At 34.1% G+C, this 16,108-nt stretch overlaps 2 pseudogenes; both read left to right on the plus strand.

Moving 5' to 3' along the window:
• The first annotated feature begins 2,335 nt into the window (after positions 1-2,335).
• On the plus strand, positions 2,336-3,554 carry LOC140005453 (serine carboxypeptidase 1-like; annotated as a pseudogene).
• A 3,342-nt stretch (positions 3,555-6,896) lies between these two features.
• Positions 6,897-11,026, plus strand: LOC113740139 (MLO-like protein 13; annotated as a pseudogene).
• The last annotated feature ends 5,082 nt before the right edge of the window (positions 11,027-16,108 follow it).

Raw genomic sequence — 16,108 nt, forward strand, 5'->3', positions numbered from 1 at the left:
TTTCCGATATCAGGACGGGATGACTCCAAGATAATGAATCGCCGAGACGTCTCCGAGACAGATAGAAACGGTCGAATCGTCCCGAGTCATCCCGAGTTAGCTCAAATTTTAATTTTTTTTGCTAAATTTTTAATTATTTTTTTATCATATTTTTTTACAATTTTTAGAATATTAAATATTTCAAAAATTTGTGTCTCGCCGAAACCGCGACCGATATACTGAGACCGATGTGGAACAGTCAGGGCTGCAACTGCAACCGCGACCACGACTGTGAACCATGGTTGGTAAAGGTGGAAAAACCCTATGCCTGGAACACTGGTAAGAACTCATGATTTGTTTGCAATTGCTAATTGATTTGGACAAATTCAGAATAAGCTTCAACTAATGAGTTTTTCATTTTACAAACAGAGGCAAATGTGCTATTTGATAAGTGGATATTTTACGTATTTTTAGCATGCTTTATTAGTTAGCTTTGGTGTGTTTTATCTAGTTTTATAGTTAATTAACTAGGGTTTTGGTCAAGATATCTATGTTGCGGTTTAATTGGCAAAAATTGCATTTATATAGATTTTAATGGAAAGAACTTCGTGTTTTTGTAGGTTTAAGGACTCAATCATCAGTTGGAGTGAATTGAGAAGAAAATTGGATGATAATTGATGAATTGAAGTGGTTTAAAGAAGGCATGAAATACAAAACATTCAATTGAGGGAATTCAAGTAAAGACAATTTCGACATATCTTGGTATTTTGGTTATATCTTGAGCTACAATGATCAGATCGAAGTGATCTTGGTACCATTTTGAATCTAAGAGATATATCTACATTTGGTATGAAGATATCAAAGTCCAATTCAGCCGTTTTCTTGGTCAAAAAGTCAAAACACAGAAACTTATCTGGATGGTCAAAAGCTGAAGCCTAGAATTGACCAGTCTATCATATTTCGACCATTTCTCAGTCCACCGATCTCCAAATTAGATGATTATTGAAGTATTGGAACGCTAATTCAAAGGGCTACAACCTTTGTGTTTTAAATAACAGCTAGTTCAGTGGCTATCATAGAGAAACTTGCAGTTGAAATGAGGTCAAAAGTGAAAACGCGTATGGTACCCGAATTTCTGCAATTTGCTCAGCCATTTTTCTCATCTTCACACTACTTTCCAACTAGAGTTGGAGAGAAAACGTAGGCTGCACATGTTTCTGATGCACAAAGGAAGAAAAATAGCTTATTATCAAGTAAAAAATATATAGTAGAATCAAGAGGCTGGAACTTTGTTTTGTTGACTTCGTTAACACCAGATTTAGAGAAACAAAGGGGAGAAGAAAAATACGGTAGGTGAATGGAGGATACCAGAATTTTAGGATAAAAACTGAGGCCGGTCATATTCTCTGGGGCTAGCAATTTTTGCAAGCTAAGAGCTTGGAGAGTGCAAGAATTACCACAAAAATGTAGTTCTTCCATTTCCTTAGTGTAGGATAGTTTAGCTAGTTAGTTCATCCTTCTTGTATATTAGCTAGATTAGGACGAAGATGGAGATGAAGAAGGAGGAGTTGAAGTTCAAGTGACATGGGTTATCTCTTCTCCAACTCTTTATCTTTTGTATTGGATTCTTAAGTATGGTTAATATACAAGTTTTGAATTTTATGTTTATTATGTATTTCTAAAGTTAATGCCTAGAGCATGGATGAACTTTTTATATTTTGTTAGTGATGTTTATTTGGTTATTTGGTGATATTATTTTGAGCAGGTTATTTATCACTTTTGATATTCTAATCATAATTAACTAGCCATTAATTGTGATCATCTAAGGTATTAAATTTGCAATGGGAATTGGAATTTAACACTAGTTCAAGGAAGTGATAAACATAGGGAGTTTACTCACGAAAGTAGAGGTGCACCTATGTGGTTTAAGTGACATGTTTCATGTAATTTCATAGAAGAAATGAAACTTGTAGTTAATTTCATAACCACGAGAATAGGTATGACTTAATTACAAGTATAGTTGATTCACTACGAGAGTAGGTTTCACATATATTAGGAAATTATGTCATAACTAGTTAAGATAATAACATTCACTTAACCGGTAATCTCATTTGCAAGAGTAGTGAGGAATTCCATATCTCTAGGAGCTTTCTAGTGTTAATTTTCATTACTTTTATATTTATGGTAGTCTAGATAATAAAGGAGTTCGAAAATCACCGGTAATTGCAATCTTCCCTGTGGGATCGACTCTTAATACCCTATACTCGCTCACGATTCGTATACTTGAGATAAATCGCGTGTGGGTTATTTAGGAGTTTATAAATGTAAAACTTGATTGTGAATGAGTTAATTATATATGTATACCCCGCGCACGTCACTATTCTTGGAATCCCCTGTGGGTGTTGGATTTTCTTACTCAAATACATCATCGGATTACATAACCGGAGCCACAAAAACTGCAGCAGATTTTTATACATTTTTAGTCAATTGGTTAGAAATATTCCCAGATACAAAACCAGGTGACTTCATAATGGGAGAAAGCTATGCCGGTCATTATTTGCATCAACTTGGTCAACTAATCCTCCATAACAACAAGATGACTAACCATATACTGTCATTAACTTGAAAGGAATTCTTGCAAGTTTTTTCTTTCTTGAATCATCAATTTTCTTCATTTTTTTTTTGTTTATTTAGCTTAATGACACATTAAATGATGATCATATGTTGTCAATTGCTTGCAGATTGGGAATGGAGTCATCGATATTGAAACTCAAACTAGAGGTAGTTATGATTATTACTGGGCACATGCCCTTATATCCAATGAATTCATCAGGGTATTGCTTCCAGTTGCAATTTTTCTTCAGAAGATCCAGTATCAGATGCTTGCGTAACATACCTAGGCTAAGTAGATTCAGCTAAAGGCCATATTGACGATTACAATATATATGCTCCTTTGTGTTCTTCGTCTTCAAATGCTCCTTCTTCGGTAAAACTTGATTCTATACACTAATACTCATTCTTTCTGCTCTAAATAAAAACAAGATTAAATTAACAAAATTTTGAAAATCGCTTTGATTAAAACAGATATCTAAGTATAATCCATGCTCGGATAATTATCTTCTCACTTACCTAAATACTCCTGCTGTGCAAAAATCACTTCATGCAACTACCACTGGTATCCCTGGACCCTGGGAAGCCTGCAAGTAAGTAGCGGAAATCTAGAGTGGATACTTTATTTTATACTATCCTTTCCATTTTATTAAACTAAGTTTTTTTATTAATTTAATTCTACACACAGTGGCTACATAAACTCTAATTGGGATAACGAGCCAGACAGTGTTGCCTGTAATCACATCAAGTGGTATTGGAGTCTGGATTTACAGGTAATGGAGTGAAAAGTTTGTGCTGATCATTAAGCCAAAGTTTTAGTGTCTAATCAAGAACTGGAACATTTTAAATTGCAGCGGAGACACAGACAGTGTAGTATCTGTGACACTGTAGCCCAGCTAATGTCTTTAAAGCAAGTCTTAGTGTCTATTTTTCACTGTTTTTAGACGAGCAAATCAGGTGGTTGATCTAGTGGATACAAAACTTTTCAATTAGAGGCTGAGTTACCAAGACTAGTTCATGAAGTAGCAAGACTTGATAGATTAGGTTTCCTAGTTTTTAGGAAATGTAAGGTTCATATATAGATAATAGTTTCCTCATGTTTTTATTTAAGTTTCCACCTATAATTTTGGGGTTAGATTATGTCGCCCTCCGTGTTTGTCATATTTTGAAGAACGTGTCATGTTTGTCCTTGAGCCTCTTAGAAACAGAACTAGGGAGGGGTATGGAGGGACCATTGCTCCGCCAAGTTCTAAAAAATTATTTTTTTTCTTCAGAAAATTAAAGATTTTCAAAAAGGTGTCTGTAAATTAAAACTTTTATCCCTACAAAACTTGAAACTAATATATGTATATATGGAAGTTTTAGATACGTTAAATTTTGCTCCCTTAAAGAAAAATTTTCTGGTTTGTCTATGCCCCAAATATTTTGAAACGAACCATGTGAGTCGGTCAAAAATTTAGCGCCAAAATCCTAGTCACTTGGAAGTAAACCCCAAAGAGGATTTATATCTTATACCTTATATGTCATGTCTACCTATTGAAAAGATGGTAAATTTTGTACGTATCCCACCCCTCTACCCCTCCTTTCATTGTAAGAGTACAACTAGGCCTATCAGTTTGGCCAAAATATTTTGCCCATTCAGCCCTGAATTTATCGGGCTGTGTGCAGTGTGAGTTAAGCTGAGATTGGGCCGAAGTATTTTGTCCGAATGAAAATGAGTTGATTTTGGATTGCACTAAACTCGACCCACTTAATAAGTCAAAATAATATATATATACTAGTGCTAATATTTGTGTGCATGCGTGTGTATATACGTTGCGCATGTACGTGTGGAGTAGGCTTAGTCTAGTGGCTAATATTGAGTCCCTAGAATCCCTTTCCATTTCATATATTCTGCCCCTCCTTTATATTTATATATATATATATATATATATATATATATTATATGTATGTATGTATGTATGAATTCTGCCCCTTCTTTACCAATATGTGTGTGGGTGTGTATGTTATTTTTTTGTTTTAGAGTATCTACTACTAAAATGTTAGATTTTTTTAACATACAGTTTGTTATCTCTCCATCTGTTACACTACTACCCCTGTAGGATCAAAAAATCCCTTCTTCTATCCTTCTCAATATTTTATTAGCATTGCAACTTTACTTAAGTGTTATACGACTTCTTTGGATTGGTTGGTTGTTTCTTTTAGTCAGATTTGTGCTTGACCGAAGTAGACCCAACTTTTTTTGTGAGTTGATTATGAGTTACAAAAATATGATCATAGATGAGTTGAGTTTGAGCTCAAAAAATTTGAGCATATCAAAACTCAATTCATATAACTTAATTTACAAGTCTAACTACAACTAACCCATAATAGCATGATCAATATAGATTGACTTATAAATGAGCAACACTATAAACTAACCTTCAAATGGTGGAAGCATTACTAAGGCATAATTAGACTAATCAACTCACATGTATAAAACTTAAACCTGAAACTTGTTCCAAGTTATCAACAGTGTTTTGAAAATCGGACCGGATCGGCCAGTTCGACCGGTTGAGCCGCGAACCGGCCATGACACCGGTCCGGTTCTGTGTTGGTGTTGACTTTGTCAAAAAACCGGTCAAATCGGTCAAAACCGCTGAACCAGATCGAACCGGTTTTCAAGTTCCCCCCCTTTTTTTAAGTTTTGCAAAATGCTTCTATCAAGATTCAAACTCAAGACCTTTGTAATACAAGACCAATGTAGTAACTATTGCATCATCATATCTTATTTGTTTTTTTTTTATATAACTTATTTATATATACATAACAAACATCCATATTTATTTTTTCCATTTTTCTTACAAAATCTCATTCTTTCATGACTCTTTCTTTTTAATCTTCAACACAGACACACACACACACACACACACACACTCTCTCTCTCTCTCTCTCTCCCCTCTTTTTTTTGTTACGCCCTTTTAAATCAAACCTCTTTAGTTTTAATTTATTGATGTTTTCTTGCATCTTTTTAATTTTGTTTTTGTCCATTAAATTGAAAAAAATTAAAAAAGAATTATTTTTCTTTAACCCAAATTATTTAATACTGCAACCACTCACTTTTATCTCATTTTTTGTTTCTTATCAAGTTTGCATTTCTGTTTTCGATTCTCTTGACTTCCTTCAAACTCCGAACTTTCTTTTTAAAATTGCAATCTCTAAATCCCAAAGACGTAAATTAAAATTTAAGTTCATAATGTCAAATTCTCATAGACTTGAATTTTGTATAATTTCAAAATATTGTGATATTTTTGGGTTGGATTTAAGATTATTTTGGTAGATATAATTGAAATTGAAATGAAATTTATTTGTTTTAGCTTATAATTTAAAAATTTTATTTTTGAAAATTCAAGTTATTCAAAAATAGTAAACTTTTCATCATATAAAGTTTTAAATTAGTCTATTGCATGTCTTATTTTGTGCATATATATATTTATATAAATTATTTTTAAAAAAATTCATTGAACCGAGGTTGAACTGGTCCGACCAGTTGAACCTCGACCCTTTCACTTCACCGGTTCAATTGACGGCCCGGGTTTTAAAACATTGGTTATCAACCTGGTCGGGCACTCAATTCTTCTCATGTTCATTTTGTGGGAAGCTTTCCCTTCAAATCACAACTAAATTGTCGCCTAATAAATGCACAGGATAAAATGGGAGACAAATAGGTAAAAAGCCTATCATTTGTTGTGAAGAATAATTCAGGTTGAGAGATGCAATCTAATTTATGAATAGCTGAAGCTGTGGAGTTCTAATCAATTTTAGGCAATTTCGTCTTGATTGACACTATGTAAGTGTCAAAATATTGGCTTGATTCTTCTAAATTAAACATAAGTTCACCCTACCCTTTCTCTAACTAGTTTAGGAATACGTGCAGTGCACGGAATACAACTAGTTTTTTAGACTCTTAATATTGATGTTTTCTCAGAAATTAATATGGTGAGTGAAAAATTAATTACATCTTCTAATTTTATGTGTTTTAACTTTTAAAAGACGTGTAAGGTCTTTTTGTATTTTTTTCAATTAAATTTGTAATTACATTTTAATACTTCATTTGTTATATATATGTTTTCCTTGATTTGGAGGCATTATGAATATGCTTAATAGTCAGCAAAACCTTTAATCAACCATGTTGAACTATAACCTCCTTGAAATTTAGTACGGGTCAAACTTTAAGTTAATTAAGCACTCGTTCAATGGTCAACTTAAGCTCCAATGCTAATTAATGGGCAATCATTCAACAACCAATCAACATATCTTTGCCGTCAATGGATTTACCTTGTGGTCTTGTGGTCAATCTATAGTTCCTAACTTTAACTGCAACTCTAGTATCCAACCCACGGTTTTTTGCTCAAACAATAACCTTTTAACCTAAGGAAAAAAAGATGTTGTTTTGGAATTCAGTTGTTCAAGCACCGGAAGCTACACTCGTTGTATGAGGCATTAGAAAAGGTCAAGGGGGGTTTGTGATTGTTTAAGTATCCCAGAATTTCTGATCAACAACAGTATTCACTACTTTTGCCTTACAATGCATGTGCTGTTTTCCTTCCCATTGTTGCAGAATTGATGCTTTTGGGGTTTATTTCCTTACTCTTGATGGTGTTTCAAGGTCTAATAAGCCATGTATGCATTCCTCATGATTCTGCAAACATCATGCTCCCATGCAAGCTTAAAACTGAGGCATCCTCTGGTGGTTCTGAGCATCTTGACATCGCAAAACATGGGAGGAGGCTTTTGGCTGAAGATGTGAGCTTGGAAACTTGTGCACGCCAGGTTTCCCAAAAAAAAAAAAGTAAACTTTACTTTTACCTTCTGGTCTAAATGCACAAAATTCATGTATACATAGGTTCCATTCTACTACTTAAAAGATGATAATTTCCAAGTTATGTTTGTGGTTTTTTTTTCTTTTCTTGTTTATATGTTGGATTACATTTACAGGGAAAACTCCCACTGTTGTCACTGGAAGCATTGCATCAGCTGCACATTTTCATATTTGTGTTGGCTGTGGTTCATGTGATCTTCTGTGTTACACCATGCTTCTAGAAGGAGAAAAGGTACTGCATTCGAAGCTCGTCGTACAATAATATGAAAATCATAGTCTCGCTGGAATTTTTGTTGCCTTTGTTCAAAAGACATGTTGCAAAGTGAATTTTACGGGGTCAAATGGTATTTAGTCTGGTCGAAAAGCTGGAATACCCCTAACTAAAAAAAATGGTATTCAGTATGGATTTTAATTTATCTTTTGGTTATCCATTCCGAGAAATCTGAATTACACACTAAAAATTTCTAGTTTGGTAAAAGTTGTTTTCCGACAACTGCATCAAATATGATCTCAAATCTATATCTATCTTCCGGAGAAGTTACAGAAATTTTTCAAAGTGCAAAACCCATAGTCGATCTATATATTTAGCAAACAAAATGAATTGTTGGTTTTTGTCTAAATTTAGCTTCTTTTTTTTCAATTCATAAACTTGATCTCATCGTAGATAAGACAATGGAAGCACTATGATAATTCAATTAGAAGCGAGATATCACAACCACATAGCGGTAATTTTTCTGGCAAATTATTACTTTTTTTTATAAACAAAATTATACTAGCAACTATTTAAGAATTATTCTACCACGACTCTATCTATTCTACCAAGAATTATTTGGTTTCGTTGGTCTAAAAAAAATTTTTTTTGTGGGGTTTGTTGCACTTTTCATTGTGGCAGCTCATGCAATTCATATCCACCACCACCGAATATTCAAGGAGAAAGCAGGGAGATATTGGAGAAAGTTTGCTGTTGTGAGTTGGATGGTGAGTTTCTTTACATTCTTCATTAATGAATTGTACTAAAAATAATTTGATTTATCCATGTTAAATATTTAGCTGTAGTACCGATTGTCATATGATAGTACATTTTACTTGCTTATTGTAAATATCATTTACTAGAAGTAGTAGTTAGTTTAGGGGTTTATTACATTTGCCTCCCTTATAATTTGACCATCCCAGACAAAATATACCAGCAATTAAAATACCCAATTCTTTTATTCTAACATTTAATAACCCTGAAAAACTAGGGAAATTCTGTTTTCATATGAATTTTCTTCTTGGTTTGTAACAGATTTCTTGATCCTATCACGTTCCACTAAAAATTGGCAAATGAATGGAAAACATCAAATTGGTCCTTAAGTGTTCTTGGATTTGATAGGAATTTAAGGGTTTTGTGTTTATGGAAACTACCATGGTTTCAATCCTATATCAAGATTCTTGTACCAGTTTTTTTTTTTTTTCCTTGATACTGTAGAAATTTTTTCTCCCTGCACCTAAATAATGGACGAAGAGATAGCTTGGTTTCTATCATTCTAAACGTGGGAATAGAGGAGTAAAATTGGACTATTTACCTTTTTAAAAAAAAAAAAAATCCTGTACCATGAGCTTCAAGTTGCTTAATATCTAAGGAATACTCGCAGAAGATGACTTTCATATTTGAGAAGGCATTTAATTACTTAAATTGAGTAAAAATGAACCACATATATATATTGGTGGGAAACATCTTTTTGAGATGCATTTTCTCTTGATTTAATTTGGCTATGGCTTGGTGAAGTAACTTCCAATCTTTCATCTCATACAAAATTTTTTTGTTGGTCCAAAATCTTTTGCAGGTGTCGTTCTTCAAGCAGTTTTATGGCTCAGTCACCAAGCCAGACTACATTGCTTTGCGAAGAGGATTTATACGTGTACAATTATCAATTAACATTGCTCTGATTCAAACATGTAATTTCTGGTGTAAACAAATATTTTTCTTCTATTATTCCTCATTGTGTGTGCTGTCCACCTATCTTGCTTTCAGGCTCATTGTCCCTCCATGCCTAACTTCGATTTTCACACTTATATGATGCGAACCCTCGAACAGGACTTCAAGAAAATAGTTGGTATAAGGTATAACTAGCTACCTATACACATTCAACTTCTCATATTCTAGACTACAATGAAAAGTCATTCCAACAGTATTGATGCCTGATCCTTAACAACAGCTGGTACTTGTGGGTCTTTGTATTGGTCTTTTTGTCGATGGATTTGGCAAATCCTTCTTTGCTTCTGAATTTCATTCTTGTCATGACCACATTTGGAAAATTTATATTGATCCTGCCCTTCTATGCATGGTTAGTTGCTGCAGGATGGTACTAATATTTCTGGCTATCATTTATGCCTTTAGTAGTGAGTAAATCGACTTAATTACCGGCTTAAATAGTTGTTACCTGCTCAGTTCATGCAACTACTAAGGTTTTCATGAGGTTCAAATTGCAGCTATTACTTCTTGTGGGTGCTAAATTAGAGCACATAATTACTGAATTAGCTCAAGAGGTTGTAGAGAAAAGGAATGAAGAAGCTGATGCTGCACCGGTGAAGCCTTCTGATGAACTTTTTTGGTTTCATAGCCCAAATCTTTTTCTATACTTGGTTCACTTCATATTGTTTCAAAATTCATTCGAGATTGCTTTTCTTTTTTGGGTTTGGGTAAGTGAATTGATAATTTTTGCTGATGCGTTGTTCTTGTTCATTTGGAATAACTTCCAAGTGTACCAACCCAAAGCCGTTTTATCACCCTCCAGACCACATATGGGTTCAAATCATGCATTATGGAAGAATTGGAATTTATTATCCCAAGGCTTACTATAGGGTAATTACTAGGAAATGAGAAAAATAAATATTGTAGCTTTCTTGCTCTTATTTTGTCGATTGATAAATATTTCACCTATGCAGGATACTTGTCCAAGTTCTTTGCAGTTACAGTACTTTACCTTTATATGCTTTAGTCACACAGGTACTATAATTAAGAATGATACTGACTGATATTGAACTAGAAATATTGTGTTTTTTCCTAACTTTTTATTTTTATTTATTTATTATTATAGATGGGTAGCATGTTTAAGCAAGGCATGTTCGATGAATACATACAGGAGCTTATTTTGAAATGGGCAAAGAGGAGACCTAGTTCTGCAACCGGTGAAAGTCATAGGTTGGCTAGCCAATCTACGGATAGCATGTACAATGATCATAATATATTGCTAATAACTAAAACTGGTAATTTCTGATGTAACCAATATTTTTCTTCTTAATTAGCATTCTTGATTTCTTGTCCCTATCTTGCTTTCAGGGCCATTGTCCCTCCAATCCATGCCTAATTTTGACTTTCACATGTATATGTGGCGGGTGTAATGATGTGCATGACATCAAGAAAAGAGTTTCTTCCATTGTAGAAAACTGAATGAGAAGTCACTGGAATTCTTCATGCCAATAATACTGATGGCTGATCCTTAACTCAGCTGGTACATGTGGATCTTTGTTATGCTCTTTTTGTTAATGAATTTATCAGGTAGGTGGATCCTTTCTGGTCTGTTTACATATTGATATGGTGATGGAATTTGAATTGATATTCTATCCTTGGTATGGTTAATTATTGCAAGGTGGCACACATATTTTTGGCTATCATTTTTGCCTTCACTAGTATGTCAATCAACTTAATTACCCACTTATAGAGCTGCAGTTAACTACCTATTTTGTGCAGCATTGAGATTTTAATCTTTGTCCAATTGAAGCTATTATTTCTAGTAGGCGCAAAATTAGAACACATACTTAACGAATTAGCTATAGATGTTGTTGCATACAAAAGAAATGGAGAAGTTGAGAGATAATGCTACATGAGTGGAGCATTCGGATGAACTGTTTTGATTTCACCTCCCAGCTCTGGTTCTACACTTGATTCACTTCATACTGTTTCGGAATTCATTTGAGATTTGCTTTTCTTTTCTGGGTTTGAGTAAGTAAATTGACATTTTGGCTGATTCATTGTTCTTGATATCATGTTGAATATCTTCAAGTGTACTAATCCAAAGCCCTTTTATCACTCTGAAGGGCACATATGGGTTCAAACTGTTCAAATCATAAATTATGGGAGAATTGGGTTTTATTATTCTGAGACTTACTTAGGGTAATCACTTGGAAGGACTAATATCTTTGGTTTCTTCTTGTGACTAAATGTATACACATTGATAGCTATATATATATATATATATATATATATATATATATATATTCCTCATGCAGAATAATTGTTCAAGTCCTTACCAGTTGCAACACTTTACCTTTGTGTGCTCTAGTCTGATAGATATTAAATATAGAAGACATTAATTATTTTCTATCTGAAAAAAAGTATTTTCTATCTCTTTTTTTTTTTTTGGAAAAATTTTTGAGTACATTTGATATAGCCCATATTTTAGCATAGATATTCTACCAATTGAAAGAAGCAATTTTTTTTACCACATTTATGACCACCCTAATTCTCACAAACTTTGGCAAAAGTTTAGGAATCTTCTTCAAAGATGAGTTTTTATAGAACATAACACTGATTTTTTACTAAAATTTTGATTTCTGACTGTTTAATCTATTTTCAACTGACATGTAGCTTGTTTTAAGCAAAACACGCTTAATTTTTTTTTTTTTGGATGAAAAAAAGTTTGAATGGATTCGACTCCGATCTCCATCATGAATTAGAATATGCCTTCAAAATCATATTCTTACAAATCTATCGTCAGACACGCTTGATGCCTATACATAAGGGCAAATTTTGGGCTGGGCAAGATGCTTTGGAAGGCTTGGAAGTCACAGGCAGCAGGTTAACGAATCTATTAATAGCATTTATTTAACTGAGTACCCATCTCTTGGTGATGACATTACAACCTCAGTAATTGTGCTTACACATCAAAACATATCTGAAATACCATTTTCTTGATCTTTTAACTCGAGGAAGATGTACTATTTAATTCATAAAGGAGTAGATAATGAATTATTTTCTTTTCTTGTTTTTAAATGACAGCATTAAATTAATCATAAGGTTAATTTCTAATTTGGCTCATGTTTGAAGGGTTAAAGAATAATCTTGAGCATGATTTCGTTGGCAACCAATCACTATATAAAAGCGAGCTATCAAAAACATTTGATTTTATAATGCATTTGGTCTAGAAGCATATAAACAAAAACATTTGATTATTATGTAATCTATTTGGTCTATAAGCAAATAAACACGGCTACTTTCCGATATAAATTGATAAATCAATTTAGGCAACAAATCCCATATAAGTAGATAAGTTGATTTGGGTAACAAATACAATATTGATGTAAATTCTCAATGTCCCGGAAAAAAAGAAAATGATGCAATCTAGTTTCCAATAGTGATATTGATTTAGGTAACAAATACAATATTGATGTAAATTCCCAATGTCCCCGAAAAAAAAAATAAAATGATGCAATCCAGTTTCCAAAAGTGATATTGATTTAGGTAACAAATACAGTATTGATGTTAATTCCCAATGTCCCGAAAAAAAAAAGAAAAAAAAAAGAAAATGATGCAATCCAGTTTCCAAAAGTGAACTATAGAACAGATTCTCGAAGTCTATCTTGACTAGGATTAACAACATGTTAACTAATAAGAATACCGAATCCTATCTAGACAAGGATTAATGTGACAGCCTCATCTTCCCTTAGGGTGTACCATAGGGGTTAGCGCAGTGTCTGCCTAACTCTCGCTAGGACTACTAAGACGGTCATATATAATCTAAAATGTTCCGAAAAATATTAGCGCGCTCAAGCTATTTAAAAACCACAACATGAGAAACGAAAATTGAAATCGCAAATGAATAGTGACCGCCACGTCACTATCCAACCATAATCCAATCGAATGTAGATATCACCATACACCTCGGAGAAACATTTCCAAACTAAATAGGATACATGAATAGGGTTTAACAGTGTTATACACATACGTTTGTAATTTACAAATCAAAAGGAAGATGTTTAGATCAAAGTACATTTAGGGTTTTTCCAACCATCGAGGAACTTTACAAAAGAATATATTCAAACTATATGAAAACTAGCTCAACTCGTGCTTCAAAACAATATAGTCTCCCAAAAGTTATTCATATCCCTGTAAGGAAAACAAAGTAGTGAGGGTGAGCTTACGCTCGTGAGGTACCAACAAGACACGCCAGTAAACACCTTTTATCACATAGTGATCCCAAAACTCATAAACAAAACAAGTCAATAAAAGGATACAATTGGCTCTCAAGAGCCACTTTTCACTTGCCGCACTTGATCTCCAACCCGTTGACACTTCGTCAACCTTTAAAGAGAAGAACATCTCGTAGATCCCAACTTTACTCCGTATCCCTTCCACCGATCACCCCCTTATCAAGCCCGAACACCTCACAGTAACAGAGAGGGTAATACTCGAGTATACCATAAGGTCGAGGAGTTAACACTCCACTCGACTGCAGTGAACCCAAGGTCCGTTATCGATTCGCCCAAACCCTTGCCGGCTCGACTCGATTAAAGACCAATGGGGTATGAGCTCAAGTAGCACAATTAAGTTGTCGGGCAAAGCTCCAAGCCATGTCAAATCACACATGTGTACAATTTCACATTTGATAATAATAGTATTACAGATAAGAGATCGGGAGCGATAAGTACACACTCGTCTCATTCAAGCCATTCAAGTACACATACAAGTATAAATAACCATCTAAGCATTAGATCATATAATGGTACACTCACCAAGGTAAGTACGCAAATTCATAAGTTAGCTTCAGGCGTAGGCGTCGGATTACCGGCACGACCTATACAACAAGAATATCACAATTAAGACTCGAACACGAGTCAAATCAAATCCATGCACTACCAAAAATAAGGCCCAATAGAACGTATAAGTGCATAGTTAAACTAGGGACATGTGCGGAAATGAAGTTTAAGTTGAAAAGCATAAGACAGTTTTGACGTTATTTAGCGGAATGGTCACAACTGGAGATACACTTATCGGATTGGGGTGCAATTTACACCGTTTCAAAGCTGAGATAAAGGGCTACAACTTTGATGAATACCACTCAGTCCAGTTAGTAGGATAGCTAGGTCAAAATTTCAATGTACCAAACCAGTATCGCACAAACAGGTTAGCTAACTGCAGTATGGTTAAACGACCATAATTCAGGCTACCGAAGTCCAATTGAGGTGTTTCGAGGGCCGTTGGAAAGCTAAGACTAGCACTACAACTTTCGTGTTTTGGCCAAAATCTAATTCGGTAAGAATCAAGGTGAAAAGTCACGGTCAGATTGGGTGAAATGCCCACCCTGTCCAGCGAACTCTTCCTATGACAGTCTACGGTATTTCTGTCTTTTCTCAGGTTACACAGCTCAGATCGAGCTGAAATTTTATATCCAACTAGTTAACACCATTTTCTACAACTTTCATGTTTTAACCTAAGCTTGATTCGGCATCTAACATGCTCAAATAAATTTGGACAGAATAAGCCTGTTTGGAATCCTAAAGCTGAAATTTCCGTACAAAACCGAAATTTTCCGCAAACAATCGTAACTAACCTATATAAACTCCATTTCACACCATAACAAACCATCAATCCCTGACTAAACAATAATTTATATATTAAAACATAAAAATCCTCAATAAATAGGAAAATTAGACAACTCAACCATAACTTATGAAATAATCCACAAAATGACATGCTCCACCACTAGAAATCCTTAATTGATCATTATTATCATGAGAAGAAAGATATCTAGGCAACTCACCTTTGCAACTCCAAGAAGCAAGATAACTAGAGCTTGTTCTTCACAAATGGCTCCACTAAAAGCCTTAAATTAGCTTATCAACTCACTTTTGTGGAGGAATTTGGAATTTAAACGGTAGGTTTGCAAGATTCAAGCAAGAAAGGAAGAAAAATTGAAAAAACTTTATCTCTTCTTTTCTCTCTAGTTGCTCGGCCAAGAAGCTTAGAAATGAAGATGGTTTTTGGTTAAAATTATTTTAGTAAAGGTGAAGAAAGACTAGTCAAAAGTCCACCATCCAATGAAAATGCAACATGTGGCCTTTTTAAACTTATCTCAACTCTTTGTCTTGCAATACTTAATTGACTAGCTAACCTCTAATTAGCTCATAATACCATGTAATATAATCCCTGTATACAACTTCTCCCAATTAACCATTGTTACCACACTTATCACACTAGCGGATCCCACATCCAACGTACACCACCATTAACACAGAAAATAACTTATATGGAAAAAATATTTTAAAAATCATATGTTCTCATAAAATTCCCAAAATATTCATATAAGAAAGAAAATATGAAATTTAGGCACAAAAGACTAAAATAAATGCCTAGAAAATAAGAAAATTTTCGGATTCTCACACTCTCTCCCCCTTAAAAGAATTTCGTTCTCGAAATTTCCCACCTTGATCCACAAACAATTCAGAGTATTTCTTTTTCATATTCTCCTCCATCTCCCAGGTCGCTTCTTCGACTCCGTGGTTCTTCCACAGGATTTTCACTAATGAAATTTGTTTACTTCTCAGTTCCTTCACCTTTCGATCTTGTAAACGTACAGGTTTCTCCTCGTAGGTAAGGGTTTCATCTATCTCAATCTC

This window comes from Coffea arabica, chromosome 1c (assembly GCF_036785885.1).
Source record: "Coffea arabica cultivar ET-39 chromosome 1c, Coffea Arabica ET-39 HiFi, whole genome shotgun sequence".
NCBI classification, from domain to species: Eukaryota; Viridiplantae; Streptophyta; class Magnoliopsida; order Gentianales; family Rubiaceae; genus Coffea; species Coffea arabica.